A 14,061-nucleotide genomic window follows, 5' to 3' on the forward strand; every position below is an offset into this window, starting at 1 on the left:
ACCTGGCTCATGGGAAGTGACAAAGAGCTCTTATAGGACCAGGGCACAAATAATATAATAATAATTCTGCTCTTTATTTAGCCATCTTACATAAAACCTTAATTCATACATTTTGATTTACAAATAACTCACCACAGGCTAATGAGAAGGGTGTGCTTGAGAGGATGCACATAACTCTGCAATGTTTGGTTGTATTGGTGAGTCTGTCTTAAATCCTTTTCCACACAGTCTGTGCCTGGTATTTAGTTTTCATGCTAGTGAGGGCAGAGAATCCTCTCTTGCATAGGTGCGTTGGAAGGAAATTGCATTTGTCTTAAGAGTGGTTTGCCAAGGCAAGAAACTGAGTGCAGCCCTATCCAGAAATCTGGCAGTGACTTCTGATTTGAGTTATTTTCACAGAACAGATTGTTGCAGTTTCAATGATGCTTTCTTGTTCAGATATCAATACGTGGACTGGAGGCAGGTTGTTTTGTCATCAGTTTCTGGAAAGTACCTGCGTAATTGCGCAACCAACTCACTCAGGTGCTTCGCTATATCACATTTGACATTGTCCGTAAGCTTGAGTTCATTTGTGCACAAAAAAATCATAGAATGATGGAAAGACCTGTGTGTTGTCCTTGATAATGCAGACAGAGAAGAGCTCCAACTTCTTAATCAGCCTCAATTTTGTCCAGCACATTGAATATAGTTGTGGAGAGTCCCTGAGATCCTAGATCCAGATCATTCAGATGAGAAAAAACATCACCCAGATAGGCCAGGCGTGTGAGAAACTCATCATTCAAGGTGTCAGATAAGTGAAAATTATGGTCAGTAAAGAACTTTAAGCTTGTTTCTCAATTTTTTAAAATCGTGTCAGTGCAATTCTGTATATTGTAAAAGCATTTACATGGTCGCTGCCCATTTCATTGCATAGTGCAGAAAATCCACGAGATCAGGGGCCTTGCTTTAACAAAGTTAACTATTTTCCCTGTAGTGTCCAAAACGTCTTTCAAGCTGTCAGGCATTCCTTTGGCAGCAAGAGCCTCTCGGTGGATGCTGCAGTGTACCTAAGTGGCATTGGGAGCAACTGCTTGCATGCGCGTCACCTCTCCACTATGTCTCCCTGTCATGGCTTTTGCGCCAGCAGTACAGATACTAACATGAGCAGCAGCTACGTTTGGCTACGTACGGACCGTTAGTGGAATTCCCGCGAGAGAGTAACGGTTAATGTGATTGGATGTCAATTATTTGACTAAGCTACGTGTATTTGGCATTGTCGTTATTTCGCTGAACACTAATGGTTTAATAAATAAAACATTGTGGTGAAACGAGGCTACTCAGGCGAGGGGGGACACTCACCCGAATGTATAGCCCCATTGGAAAATATAAATGTAAAGAAAACAATGTGAATCACATTTTATTTGGCGTACCCCCGAATACATTGCTCGTACTCCTGTTTGGGAGTACCTGCCTTAAAGTAATGATGGACTGTCATTTATTTGAGCTGTTCTTGCCATAATATGGATTTAGCCTTATTTGGTAAAAGACCATCATCTGAATACCAACCCTACCTTGTCACAACACAACTGATTGGCTCAAATGCATTAAGAAAGAAAGAAATTCCTCAAATTAACTTTAAACAAGGCACACCTGTTAATTGAAAGGCATTCCAGGTGACTACCTCATGAAGCTGGTTGAGAAAATGCCAGGAGTGTGCAAAGCTGTCATAAGGGCAAAGGGTGGCTACTTTGAAGAATCTCAAATATATTTGATTTATTTAACACTTTTTTTTGGTTACTACACGATTCTATATTTTATAGTTTGTCTTCTATTAGTCTACAATGTAGAAAAGAGTAAATAGCCCTTGAATGATTAGGTGTCAACTTTTGACTGGTAATGTATATATATTTTGTAATACAGACTAGCCAATGGATGATTTTCTGGTACGTAAATTGGATTGTAGCTGCTCCGTTTGCTCCAGTGCTTAGGCGCCTTTGTGTATACAGTTGCAAGAAAAAGTATGTGAACCCTTTGGAATTACCTGGATTTCTGCATAAATTGGTTAAACAATGTGATCTGATCTTCTTCCTCTAATTCACAACAATAGACAGGGTGCTTAAACTAATAACACACAAATTATTGTATTTTTCTTGTCTATATTGAATACATAATTTAAACATTCACAGTGTAGGTTGGAAAAGTATGTGAACCCCTAGGTGAATTACTTCTCCAAAAGCTAACTGGAGTCAGCTAACCAGATGAGATTGGAGATGTTAGTTAGAGCTGCTCTGAAATATAAAAAAAACACTCAAAATGTGAGTTTGCTATTCACATGAAGCATGGCCTGATGTGAACCATGCCTCAAAAGATCTCAGAAGACCTACGATTAAGTATTGTTGACTTGCATAAAGCTGGGAAGGGTTACAAAAGTATCTCTAAAAGCCTTGATGTACATCAGTCCACGGTAAGACAAATTGTCTATAAATTGAGGAAGTTCAGCACTGTTGCTATTCTCCCTAGGAGTGGCCGTCCTGCAAAGATGACTGCAAGAGCACAGCGCAGAATGCTCAGTGAGGTTAAGAAGAATCCTAGCGTTTCAGCTAAAGACTTACAGAAATCTCTGGAAGATGCTAACATTTCTGTCGACGATGCGTAAAACACTAAACAAGAATGGTGTTCATGGGAGGACACCATGGAAGAAGCCACTGCTGTCCAAGTCAAACACTGCTGCACGTCTGAAGTTTGCAAAAGAGCAACTGGATGTTCCGCAGCGCTACTGGCAAAATATTCTGTGGACAGATTAAACTGAAGTTGAGTTGTTTGGAAGGAACACACAACACTATGTGTGAAGAAAAAAGGCACAGCACACCAACATCAACCTCATCCCAACTGTAAACTAAGGTGGAGGGAGCATCATGGTTTGGGTTGCATGCTGCCTCAGGGCCTGGACAGCATGCCACCATCGACGGAAAAATGAATTCCCAAGATTATCAAAGCCTTACATTCTCCTGCAAAATGCCATCTGTTTGCCAATTGAAGCTTAACAGAAGTTAGGTGATGCAACAGGACAACAACCCAAAAGACAGAAGTAAATCAATAACAGAATGGCTTGAACAGAAGAAAATGTGCCTTCTGGAGTGGCCCTGACCTCCTGACCTCAACCCGATTTTGAGATGCTGTGGCATGACTTCAAAAGAGCGGTTCACACCAGACATCCCAAGAATATTGTGGAACTGAAACCGTTTTGTAAAGAGGAATGGTCCAAAATTCCTCCTGACCGTTGTGCAGGTCTGATCTGGAACTACAGAGAACTTTTGGTTGAGGTTATTGCTGCCAAAGGATGGTCAACCAGTTATTAAATCCAAGGGTTCACATACTTTCCCCACCCGGAACTGTGAATGTTTACATGGTGTGGTCAATAAATACAAACGTATAATTGTTTGTGACTAGATTAAGCAGGCTATTGTTGTGATTTACATGAAGATCAGATCAAATTGTATGTAGAAGTCTAGGTGTTTCCAAAGGGTTCACATACTTGTTCTTGCCACTGTATTATAATGTAGTATGTTGCATGAGTAACATAGTTCTTATGCTATGCATAGACATTGATTGACCACTCTGATTTCCTTGTTATTTTATCTCTGAAGCTTGACTTTCACTAAATGTATTGAAAGTGTACTCCTGTGTCCTGCTCGTTTATTTGATGTAGTAGAAGTTCAAACCAAACAAAAGTGGCTACGAGATTTAAAGAATATCTAAAAGTACTCTACTAAATGAGCAGGGTGGATGTTTCATCTCCCAAGAGAGGACACGGTCATGAAAAGTGAACTTGTCGACGGAGGTTGTTTTCCCGAGGAGGAGAGCGAACGGATCCGAGCAAGAGGTAAACTCACTAGCAATGAACGTCATGGCCACAATGAGTAAACGAGGAAATTGAGTAATGGCTGGATACATTGGGAAGATGTATGCATTTGATGGCACTACAGAAGATTGGAATATGCACTGTGAATGGATTGAGAAGCCAAACATGATTTGTTTTAAAAGTTGGATCATCTTATCCTTTTGAGGCTTTCAAAGTGTTCTTACACTATGATTTTGAACATTCACAGCAACTAGGGAACATCCATGACAGGCATTATCATCATAGCTTGCTTGCTACATAACTGAGAGCACACACCAAATGTTACTATGACCACTAGTGTAGCCTTGTCAGCAAATGACTGATGTTTGAACACACACATCCCATTTAGTCACTTGTAACTTGCTGTTTGGGCAGTCCAAAACGGATATGAGAAACACAACTGATTTGAGCATCAAGGCCTGCAGTGTGAACCAGGCGTAAGTGTATAATCCCTTCCATCTCTCCCACAACACACAGCCATACTCTACTAACCCATACAACCCACCCCCACAACATACCTTCATACAGTATAAACCCTTCCATCCCATCAAAATACATTCATACAGTATAAACCCTTCTATACCTTCATACAGTATAAACCCTTCTATACCTTCATACAGTATAAACCCTTCTATACCTTCATACAGTATAAACCCTTCTATACCTTCATACAGTATAAACCCTTCTATACCTTCATACAGTATAAACCCTTCTATACCTTCATACAGTATAAACCCTTCTATACCTTCATACAGTATAAACCCTTCTATACCTTCATACAGTATAAACCCTTCCATACCTTCATACAGTATAAACCCTTCCATACCTTCATACAGTATAAACCCTTCCATACCTTCATACAGTATAAACCCTTCCATACCTTCATACAGTATAAACCCTTCCATACCTTCATACAGTATAAACCCTTCCATACCTTCATACAGTATAAACCCATACATTCATACAGTATAAACCCTTCCATCCCATCAACATACATTCATACAGTATAATCCCTTCCATCCCCTCAACATACATTCATACAGTATAATCCCATCAACATACATTCATACAGTATAAACCCTTCCATCCCATCAACATACATTCATACAGTATAAACCCTTCCATCCCATCAACATACATTCATACAGTATAAACCCTTCCATCCCATCAACATACATTCATACAGTATAAACCCTTCCATCCCATCAACATACATTCATACAGTATAAACCCTTCCATCCCATCAACATACATTCATACAGTATAAACCCTTCCATCCCATCAACATACATTCATACAGTATAAACCCTTCCATCCCATCAACATGCATTATAAACCCTTCCATCCCATCTTTTACACATCTCCATTCTCTACCCAGCTGTATCTGGTAGTTGTAGATACTGGCTGAATACTGAATGACTACTGTATGTTACCTCTCACCTCACAGAGACTGTGTATATAAGATGACCCCTCTCAAAGAACTTCTAGGGTACAGGCTGAGCCAATTGGGGCCAGTAGATGTGAATCTGTGTTAGAGATGCTGGGAGTAGTGCTATGGTACCATCTATATCCCCAAGGCTAACAGGGAAGTGCAACTCCAATTATGGAGTTTCAAGTATCTTTCACAACAACTACAAAATGTTAAACGGGGAATCGGTGCCACTGTCCTTCCCACAGCTGTTTTAGAAATGCATCAAGCACTATAATATTGAAGTAAAGATCCTTACCAACTAATATCAATATTTTATATTTGGGTGTGCAAAAATGATTTACCCTCTAAGGTTTTTAAGAAAATATTTGCTTGTCTTTTAATTCCGTTACCTAAAACCCACATACTGTATCTTCAAGATATCTTCCAATTTCACTCCCTCGTGAGAAGTGAGGATAATGCAAGTTCAAAGAAGTAACAAGTAAAGGTAGACCTACCAATTTTAGGTAGTGTTTTTACTGGTAATAATTTTGTTTGATTTAAGTCATTTAAAACGCGTGATTCTGTTACCAAATCTGTAAGAGGATGCCTGCAACTAAATTGGCCACAATGGGAATTAGTAGTCACATAGTAGTCACAAACCACAGCTGGGTCACCTGCTCTGAGTGTTTTTATAAGGATGTTTTTCCATTGCGACTGAATATCCCCCACCCCAGTCAATGTCACCTCTCCTAGCTCTTACCGACCAGCTAACCATGAGCCCCCTTTCTTTCCATTCACTGTAAACAGCATTCTCACCTACTGAGCACTGACCGACACCAGTCATCTCAGTGTCATTCTGTTACTGTGGAATTGCCCATACACAAATAATATTCTCTAAGGAATGTATTGTAGAAAGAGGAAAAAGACAGCGGTGTCTTTTTTTTTTCTCTAGCTAACCGCTGGCAGAAATAGTAAGACAGGTAACACATTTACCCAGCATGAACCAACTGTGCGCACAGTATAGCATGTGGGTGAAAGTGTTTGTTGATTGTGTGCAAGTGGTGGTATATTAACACTTGTTAATCTCTCAAATAAAGATGCACTTAGTGGAGTCTAAGGAAATCCACAGGAAACTGGCTTGCCCAGACTGCCTGCTGTCTGTCTATACTTAAGTCACTCTCTGCTCTGCTCCATTTCAACTCTGCAGTTGATCCATAGCCTTTGAAGTTTTTGGTTTAAACTATACAATAGAGCAAACAGGAAAAGTATATATTCGTCACTGCATGCTTTATATTTCCTTCAAATGTATTTTTTGTCTGGGGGGTAGATAATTATAATTTTACAATAATTAAATTATAATTATTTAAATGGTTTACAATACTTTGACAAAATCATACAAAACTGAACACTCAGGAAACTGAACACTGTCAGTCAAGGAGCATTAACCTACAAATTGCTTAAACATTGCACAGCTGGAAGGACAATTAGGTGTGTGGGTAGGGATGAGTGCATGCTGAGCCAAGTAACCTAACCATGCTATCCGGTCAGTAGGAGAATCATGCAATTGCCATCTTAGAAAACCACTACTGTCTTGGCAAGACATTCAACCTTATCCAAGCAAGTAAGAGCCTTTACTTCACTGCTCCCTCTCTCCACACTCACTCTGGTGTCAAATCGTTTGGTGATTCCCCAGATACTCCAGTACGAGGTAGCATATGGAGGTGGGAAGGGGAAACTTTGCTCTGTCACAGTACGAGGTAGCATATGGAGGTGGGAAGGGGAAACTTTGCTCTGTCACAGTACGAGGTAGATTCTGGAGGTGGGAAGGGGAAACTTTGCTCTGTCACAGTACGAGGTAGCATATGGAGGTGGGAAGGGGAAACTTTGCTCTGTCACAGTACGAGGTAGCATATGGAGGTGGGAACGGGAAACTTTGCTCTGTCACAGTACGAGGTAGCATATGGAGGTGGGAACGGGAAACTTTGCTCTGTCACAGTACGAGGTAGCATATGGAGGTGGGAAGGGGAAACTTTGCTCTGTCCCAGTACGAGGTAGCATATGGAGGTGGGAAGGGGAAACTTTGCTCTGTCACAGTACGAGGTAGCATATGGAGGTGGGAACGGGAAACTTTGCTCTGTCACAGTACGAGGTAGCATATGGAGGTGGGAAGGGGAAACTTTGCTCTGTCCCAGTACGAGGTAGCATATGGAGGTGGGAAGGGGAAACTTTGCTCTGTCCCAGTACGAGGTAGCATATGGAGGTGGGAAGGGGAATCTTTGCTCTGTCCCAGTACCCAGCACAGATGGACAGACTGTTGCAAACAGGATGCCTGTTTTGGAATATTTATTATTTTTAAAGGTTTCCTTTTCACTCTCAATTAGGTTAATATTGCGGAGTAACCACAATGTTGTTGATCCATCCTCCGTTTTATCCTTCCAGCCATTAAACTCTTAACTGTTTTAAAGTCACCATTGGCCTCATGGTCAAATGTCTGAGCGGTTTCATTCCTCTCCGGCAACAGAGTTAGTGACTGGGTGTATTGATACACCATCCAAAGTGTAAATTTATAACTTCATAATGCTGAAAGGGATATTCAATGTATGCTTTTTTTTTACCCATCTACCAATAGGTGCACTTTGAGGCATTGCAAAACCTCCCTGGTCTTTATGGTTGTATCTGTTTGAAATTCACTGATCAACTGAGGGACCTTACAACAATATGTATGTGTGGGGTATAGAGATGAAGTAGTCAATCAAAAATAATGTTAAACACTATTATTGCACACAGAGTCCATGCAACTTATTATGTGACTTGTTGAGCACATTTTTACTCCTGAATGTTTTGTCTTGCCATAACAAAGGGGTTGAATACTTAGACTCAAAACATTTCAGCTTTTCACTTGTAATTAATTTGAACTAATGTTGAAAAACATTAGGCCTGTGTGTGTGTGTGTGTGTGTGTGTGTGTGTGTGTGTGTGTGTGTGTGTGTGTGTGTGTGTGTAGGCCCGTGACAATTTTAATACATTTTAAAATCAGCCTGTAACACAAGAAAATGTGTAAAAAGTCAAGGGGTGTGAGTACTTTCTGAAGGCACTGTATAGGGTAAAGTTGTTCATTTCATGATGAGGACAGCAATCACTTTTGTGAGGTACACTGCATGGTCGAAGCGAGAGGAGAAAAGATCTCTCTCAACTTCCAAATGGCCAAAAAATAGATTTTGAGATGGTGGTGAAATCCAAAATGGTTATATATTCATTGTCATAGCTAATTTGTCAACAATAAATATTAATACATTACTATTTCAAACACTTAATCTGCAAAAATGACAAGTTAATTAGTGGGTGATGGTGATTTCAGAACCAAAGTGGGGGGACAAAAGAACAGGCTCCTTTGACCTCCTAAACTGATAGTGTGGTGGTAGATGCCATGTCTTATTTATGGCTCAGGTTACATGGTTACATGATACATTGAGCTGGAATGAATGGAATATTAATGACAGTCATCCAATATGCTGTAATAGAAATCAGGCCAAGCTCATAAAAATAAAACAGTCCTCCCTCATCTTAAGAATGGTACAGGGACAGACTGATATTCTGCAGAAGGCACAGGGATTGGACTGCTGAGGACTGGGGTAAAGTCATTTTCTCTGAATCCCCTTTCCGATTGTTTGGGGCATCCGGAAAAAAGCTTGTCCGTAGAAGGTGAGCGCTACCATCAGTCCTATGTCATGCCAACAGCAAAGCATCCTGAGACCATTCATGTGTGGGGTTGCTTCTCAGCCAAGGGAGTGGGCTCGCTCACTCACAATTTTGCCTAAGAACACAGCCATAAATAAAGAATGGTACCAACACATCCTCCGAGAGCAACTTCTCCCAACCATCCAAGAACAGTTTGGTGATGAACAATGCCTTTTCCAGCATGATGGAGCAACTAGCCATAAGGCAAAAGTGATAACTAAGTGGCTCGGCGAACAAAACATCAATATTTTGGGTCCATGGCCAGGAAACTCCCCAGACCTTAATCCCATTGAGCACTTGTGGTCAATCCTCAAGAGGCGGGTGAACAAACAAAAACCCACAAATTCTGACAAACTCCAAGCATTGATTATACAAGAATGGGCTGCCATCATTCAGGATGTGGCCCAGAAGTTAATTGACAGCATGCCCGGGCGGATTGCAGAGGTCTTGAAAAAGGGTCAACACTGCAAATATTGACTTTTTGCATCAACTTCATGTAATTGTCAATAAAAGCCTTTGACTGTTATGAAATGCTTGTAATTATACTTCAGTATTCCATAGTAACATCTGACAGAAATATCTAAACACTGAAGCAGCAAACTTTGTGAAAATTAATATTTGTGTCATTCTCAACTTTTGGCCACGACTGTATATAGCCTGGCTAGTGTTATTTTAATTTATATTTTTTACTTAACACTTATTTTTCTTAACTGCATTGTTGGTTAAGGGCTTGTTAGTAAGCATTTCACTAAGGTCTACACCTGTTGTATTTGGCGCATGTGACAAATCAAATTTGATTTGATCATTTGCTTGTATTATTCCTTCTCACATTTACACGCTGTCCTGCTCTTACTTTTACCTCTCACCTTTTCCTTTCGATTGTGGACAATGCAACAGCTGTCTGTGACCAGGCGAAAAAATCTTTCCAGGCCAAACATTCAAACCGTAACCGCTACACACAGCCTACATTGCTGTCACCATGTTAGCTGACATCAGTCAACATAGCTACTAGAACTAATTTGTTAATAAACCCGCTACAATCATGCAATACATTGTACAACAAGCAGTTTAGGAGATACACCGACGGGCCCCGGTGGCAATAAATTAATGAAACTAACAGCTTACTTTGACTTTGAGGAGTTCCAGTGTTGGATAGCCGGCTAGCTAACACAGCATCCCTCTCTGTTTGAGTAGGATAAACTAACCACTAGCTAGGTAAGTGGGGAAAAAATACAAAATATCTTTCTCCATTTTTGAAAAAATGTATTTGTTCAACTGTTTTTCTCATCCTTTGAGTCAACTACTCACCACATTTTATACACTGCAGTGCTAGGTTAGCTGTAGCTCTTGCTTTCAGTACTAGATTCATTTTCTGATCCTTTGATTGGGTCAACATGTCAGTTCATACTGCAAGAGGTCTGATTGGTTGGAGGATGTCCTGTCGAAGTTGTCATAATTACTGTGTAAATCTATGGAAGGGGGTGAGAACCATGAGCCTCCTAGGTTTTGTATTGAAGTCATGTACCCAGTAGAGGACTTAATCTAGCTGACCTCCGGTTACACCATGGTGCTACCCCAGAGAGTGCTGTTGAGGCTACTGTAGACCTTCATTGCAACCATGTGTTTTAATCAATTATTTGATGACGTGAATATATTTAGTGTAGTTTTATCTAAAAATTACATTTTATATTTCACATTTCTTCTGAAATTCACTGAGGAGGATGGTCCTCCCCTTCCTTCTCTGAGGAGCTTTCAATGTTTAATACACGTGAATTTGTCCCAATACTTTTGGTCCCTTAGTCCCCCCATTTTATGTACAAAAAATGTTATAATTTCTAAACAGTTCACCCGATATGGAGGTACCCTCAAAATGAAGCTCAGTCTGCACTTTAACCACTGTCCCAATATTTACAGAGTGCACTGGACATAATTTACATGCAGGAGTCAGCTCGGAGAGGCCCAGCTCATGAGATCCATCACCCGCAGATTTTAATTTCAATTGTAAAATGAATGTGCAACATTTTAATGTATCAAATTGAACCGAATTGCATCGATTCATTCTCTAATAAAATTGAATCGCACCAAATTGTATCTTTATGCATATTGAATCATCTTGAAAGGGAATGATGCACATCCCTAGATAATATTGATGGCTAGTCTCTCTGGTTAGATTCTGAAGCATTGAGTCGTATTCTGAAACCCACTGCACTGCTCCTCTGGTGTGTGACTGATGCATTGTTGGTAGTCATTAGCTCAGCAACACAGCGGGGAGGTGCTGTGGGTTTGAGCTGGCAGACCCCGGGCTCTGGGCCCCGTGCTGTGTCCTTTCATTCCCCTGTCGCCAGGAGGCAGGAGCAGCTATGTGTGACCAGGCTGACACTGGCCTCAATGGACCGTACTACTGGTTGCCTACTGGGCTGAGATGTTAGCGACTTGTCTGGCCTGAACCTGACAGCTGCTGTGGCCAGGGCTGCCTGCCTGGGTTAACCCTAACCCTGCCTGGGGCTTACCTGTTCACCCGCAGTTAAGGGTTGGTACACCCAGGTACTGTAATTAGTCTAGATGAGCAGACAAACTCCATATTGCACAATGAGGCCGACGTGCTGAGACATTGCCCACGTGGTGCCTCCTATACAGGCTGAATCTCCTGTGTGAGGAGACCAACGTCTCTAGCCTCATATATGGGCTAACGGACTCACTTGTCTGAGCGCCTTTAACTCAGGCACCAGCCAGTCTCCTTTTGAGGTAAAGTGAAGTGAAGTGAAGGGAATGTTGGGGTTTATAAATATTCCATGGGCATGTTATGGGTTCAGAGGTTAAACAGGGACTGACTCATCAATGTAGTTTTTGGTGCTACAGTGAAAAGTCCACCCATGAGGATCATCAAACTGGAAGGCTTCTTTCTCACAGGGAATATCCTAAATGTCACAGAAGGAAAAGAGCACTCTTATCATTTCAGCATCAGTCTAAGAGCTTTGATGGTGAAGGTTGGAGCTAACGCTTAATTCTTTCTCCACTCTGGCAATAAAATTGTTTGACTGGATAGACGGCCTTGTTTTTAATTTGCTTTCGCCATGTCATGATTTCAGACCTGAGTTCAAATACTATTTGAAATAATTTTCAATGATTGAGCTTGCCTGGCATAGTGGAACCAATAGAATAGACTAGAATAGAATAGTCGCAATGAGAGATGCGCATGGTAATGTTTGTTTCTTCGGGAGCATGAACCCATCAACGCCAGAAAAAGTGAGGGATTTATTCTGCAAGGGTTATGACAATAACATAAATATGAAAAAGACTTGTCTATTTTTAGATTCTAAAAATAAAATGCATAGATTTTTGCTCTTCTCACAAACGGAAAATGGCTGCGTTCTTGTTAATGTTTTCCTCCTATTTTATTTTTATGAATAAGCTTTATCATATCCCCCATTTGCACAAAATACTTACTTGCCCACTTTCAATGGAATATTTCAACCACTAGCAGAGAGATGCGTACGCAAAACTAAAGTTTGCAGGGAGGTGAGCACATTCTCCAGTTAAGTTACATTTACAGTGCATTTGGAAAGTATTCAGACCCCTTGACTTTTTCCACATGACTTAACAAGCTTTACACCTGTATTTGGGGAGTTTCTCCCATTCGTTTCTGGCTGGGCCACTCCGAGACTTGTCCCGAAGCCACTACGTTGCCTTGGTTGTTGGAAGGTGAACCTTCACCCCAGTCTGAGATCCTGAGCACTCTGGAGCAAGTTTTCATCAAGGATCTCTTTACTTTCTTCCGTTCATCTTTCCCTCGATCCTGACTAGTCACCCAGTCACTGCTGCGGAAAACATCCCCACAGCATGATGCTGCCACCCATGCTTCACCATAAGGATGGTTCCTCCAGACGTGATCCTTGGCGTTGAGAGTTCAGTCTTTGTTTCATCAGACCCGAGAATCTTTTTTCTCATGGACTGAGTCCTTTAGGTGCCTTTTGGTAAACTCCAAGTGAGCTGTCATGTGCTTTTTTACTGAAGAGTGGCTTCCATCTGGCCACTCTACCATAAAGGCCTGATTGGTGGTGTGTTACAGAGATGGTTGTCCTTCTGGAAGGTTCTCCCATCTCCACAGAGGAACTCTGGAGCTCTGTCAGAGTGAACATCGGGTTCTTGGTCACCACCCTGACCAGGGCCCTTCTCCCCCGATTGCTCAGTTTGGCCGGGCGGCCAGCTCTAGGAAGAGTCTTGGTGGTTCCAAACTTCTTTCATTTTTGTATAATGGAGGCCACTGTGTTCTTGGGGACCTTCAATACTGCAGACATTTTTTGGTACCCTTCCCCTGTGCCTCGACACAATCCTGTCTCGGAGCTCTACGGACAATTCCTTCGACCTCATGTCTTGGTTTTTTGCTCTGACATGCTCTGTCAAATGTGAGACCTTATATAGACAGGTCTGTGTGCCTTTCCAAATCATGTCCAATCAATTGAATTTACCACAGGTGAAGCATCTCAAGGATGATCAATGGGAACAGGATGCGCCTGAGCTCAATTTCAAGTCTCATAGCAAAGGGTCTGAATACTTATTTACACAAGGTATTTCTGTTTTTGCTTTTTCATTATGTGGTATTGTGTGTAGATTGATGCAATGTTTTATTTAATCAATTTTAGAATAAGGCTGTATGTAACATAGCAAAATGTAAGGGGTCTGAATACTTATAAATGCCAACTTTGCCCGTGAACTGCCACACGCACATTTTGGGGAATATTGTGTACGTACGCACGGTTTATAAATGAGGCCCCTGAGAACAATGTAGCATTTTTTTGTATTTGTCAGGAGTTCTTTCTACCATGTGTGGCATTGTTAAACATCCATATCGAAATTCTTAATGCGCTTTAAAATCAGTCGGAGAGCAGAGATTCCTTGAACAGCTGATGTTTACTGGAGCATTGTTTGTCATCATGCCCAATGATTCCCATGTAAGTGACTTGCTCTCTCTTTCTCGCGCGCTCTCCTTTTCTCTCTCGCCTCCCCGTCTTTCTTTCCGTCTCTCTCTGTCT

The 14,061-nt window shown here is 41.2% G+C and overlaps 1 protein-coding gene across 3 annotated transcripts in view; it reads left to right on the top strand.

The window, feature by feature from the left end:
* Positions 1-14,061, top strand: part of LOC112261518 (SAM and SH3 domain-containing protein 1) — an 81,196-nt gene that overhangs the window by 14,860 nt on the left and 52,275 nt on the right. The window lies entirely within an intron of this gene.

The sequence above is a fragment of the Oncorhynchus tshawytscha genome, linkage group LG11 (assembly GCF_018296145.1).
Source record: "Oncorhynchus tshawytscha isolate Ot180627B linkage group LG11, Otsh_v2.0, whole genome shotgun sequence".
NCBI lineage: Eukaryota > Metazoa > Chordata > Actinopteri > Salmoniformes > Salmonidae > Oncorhynchus > Oncorhynchus tshawytscha.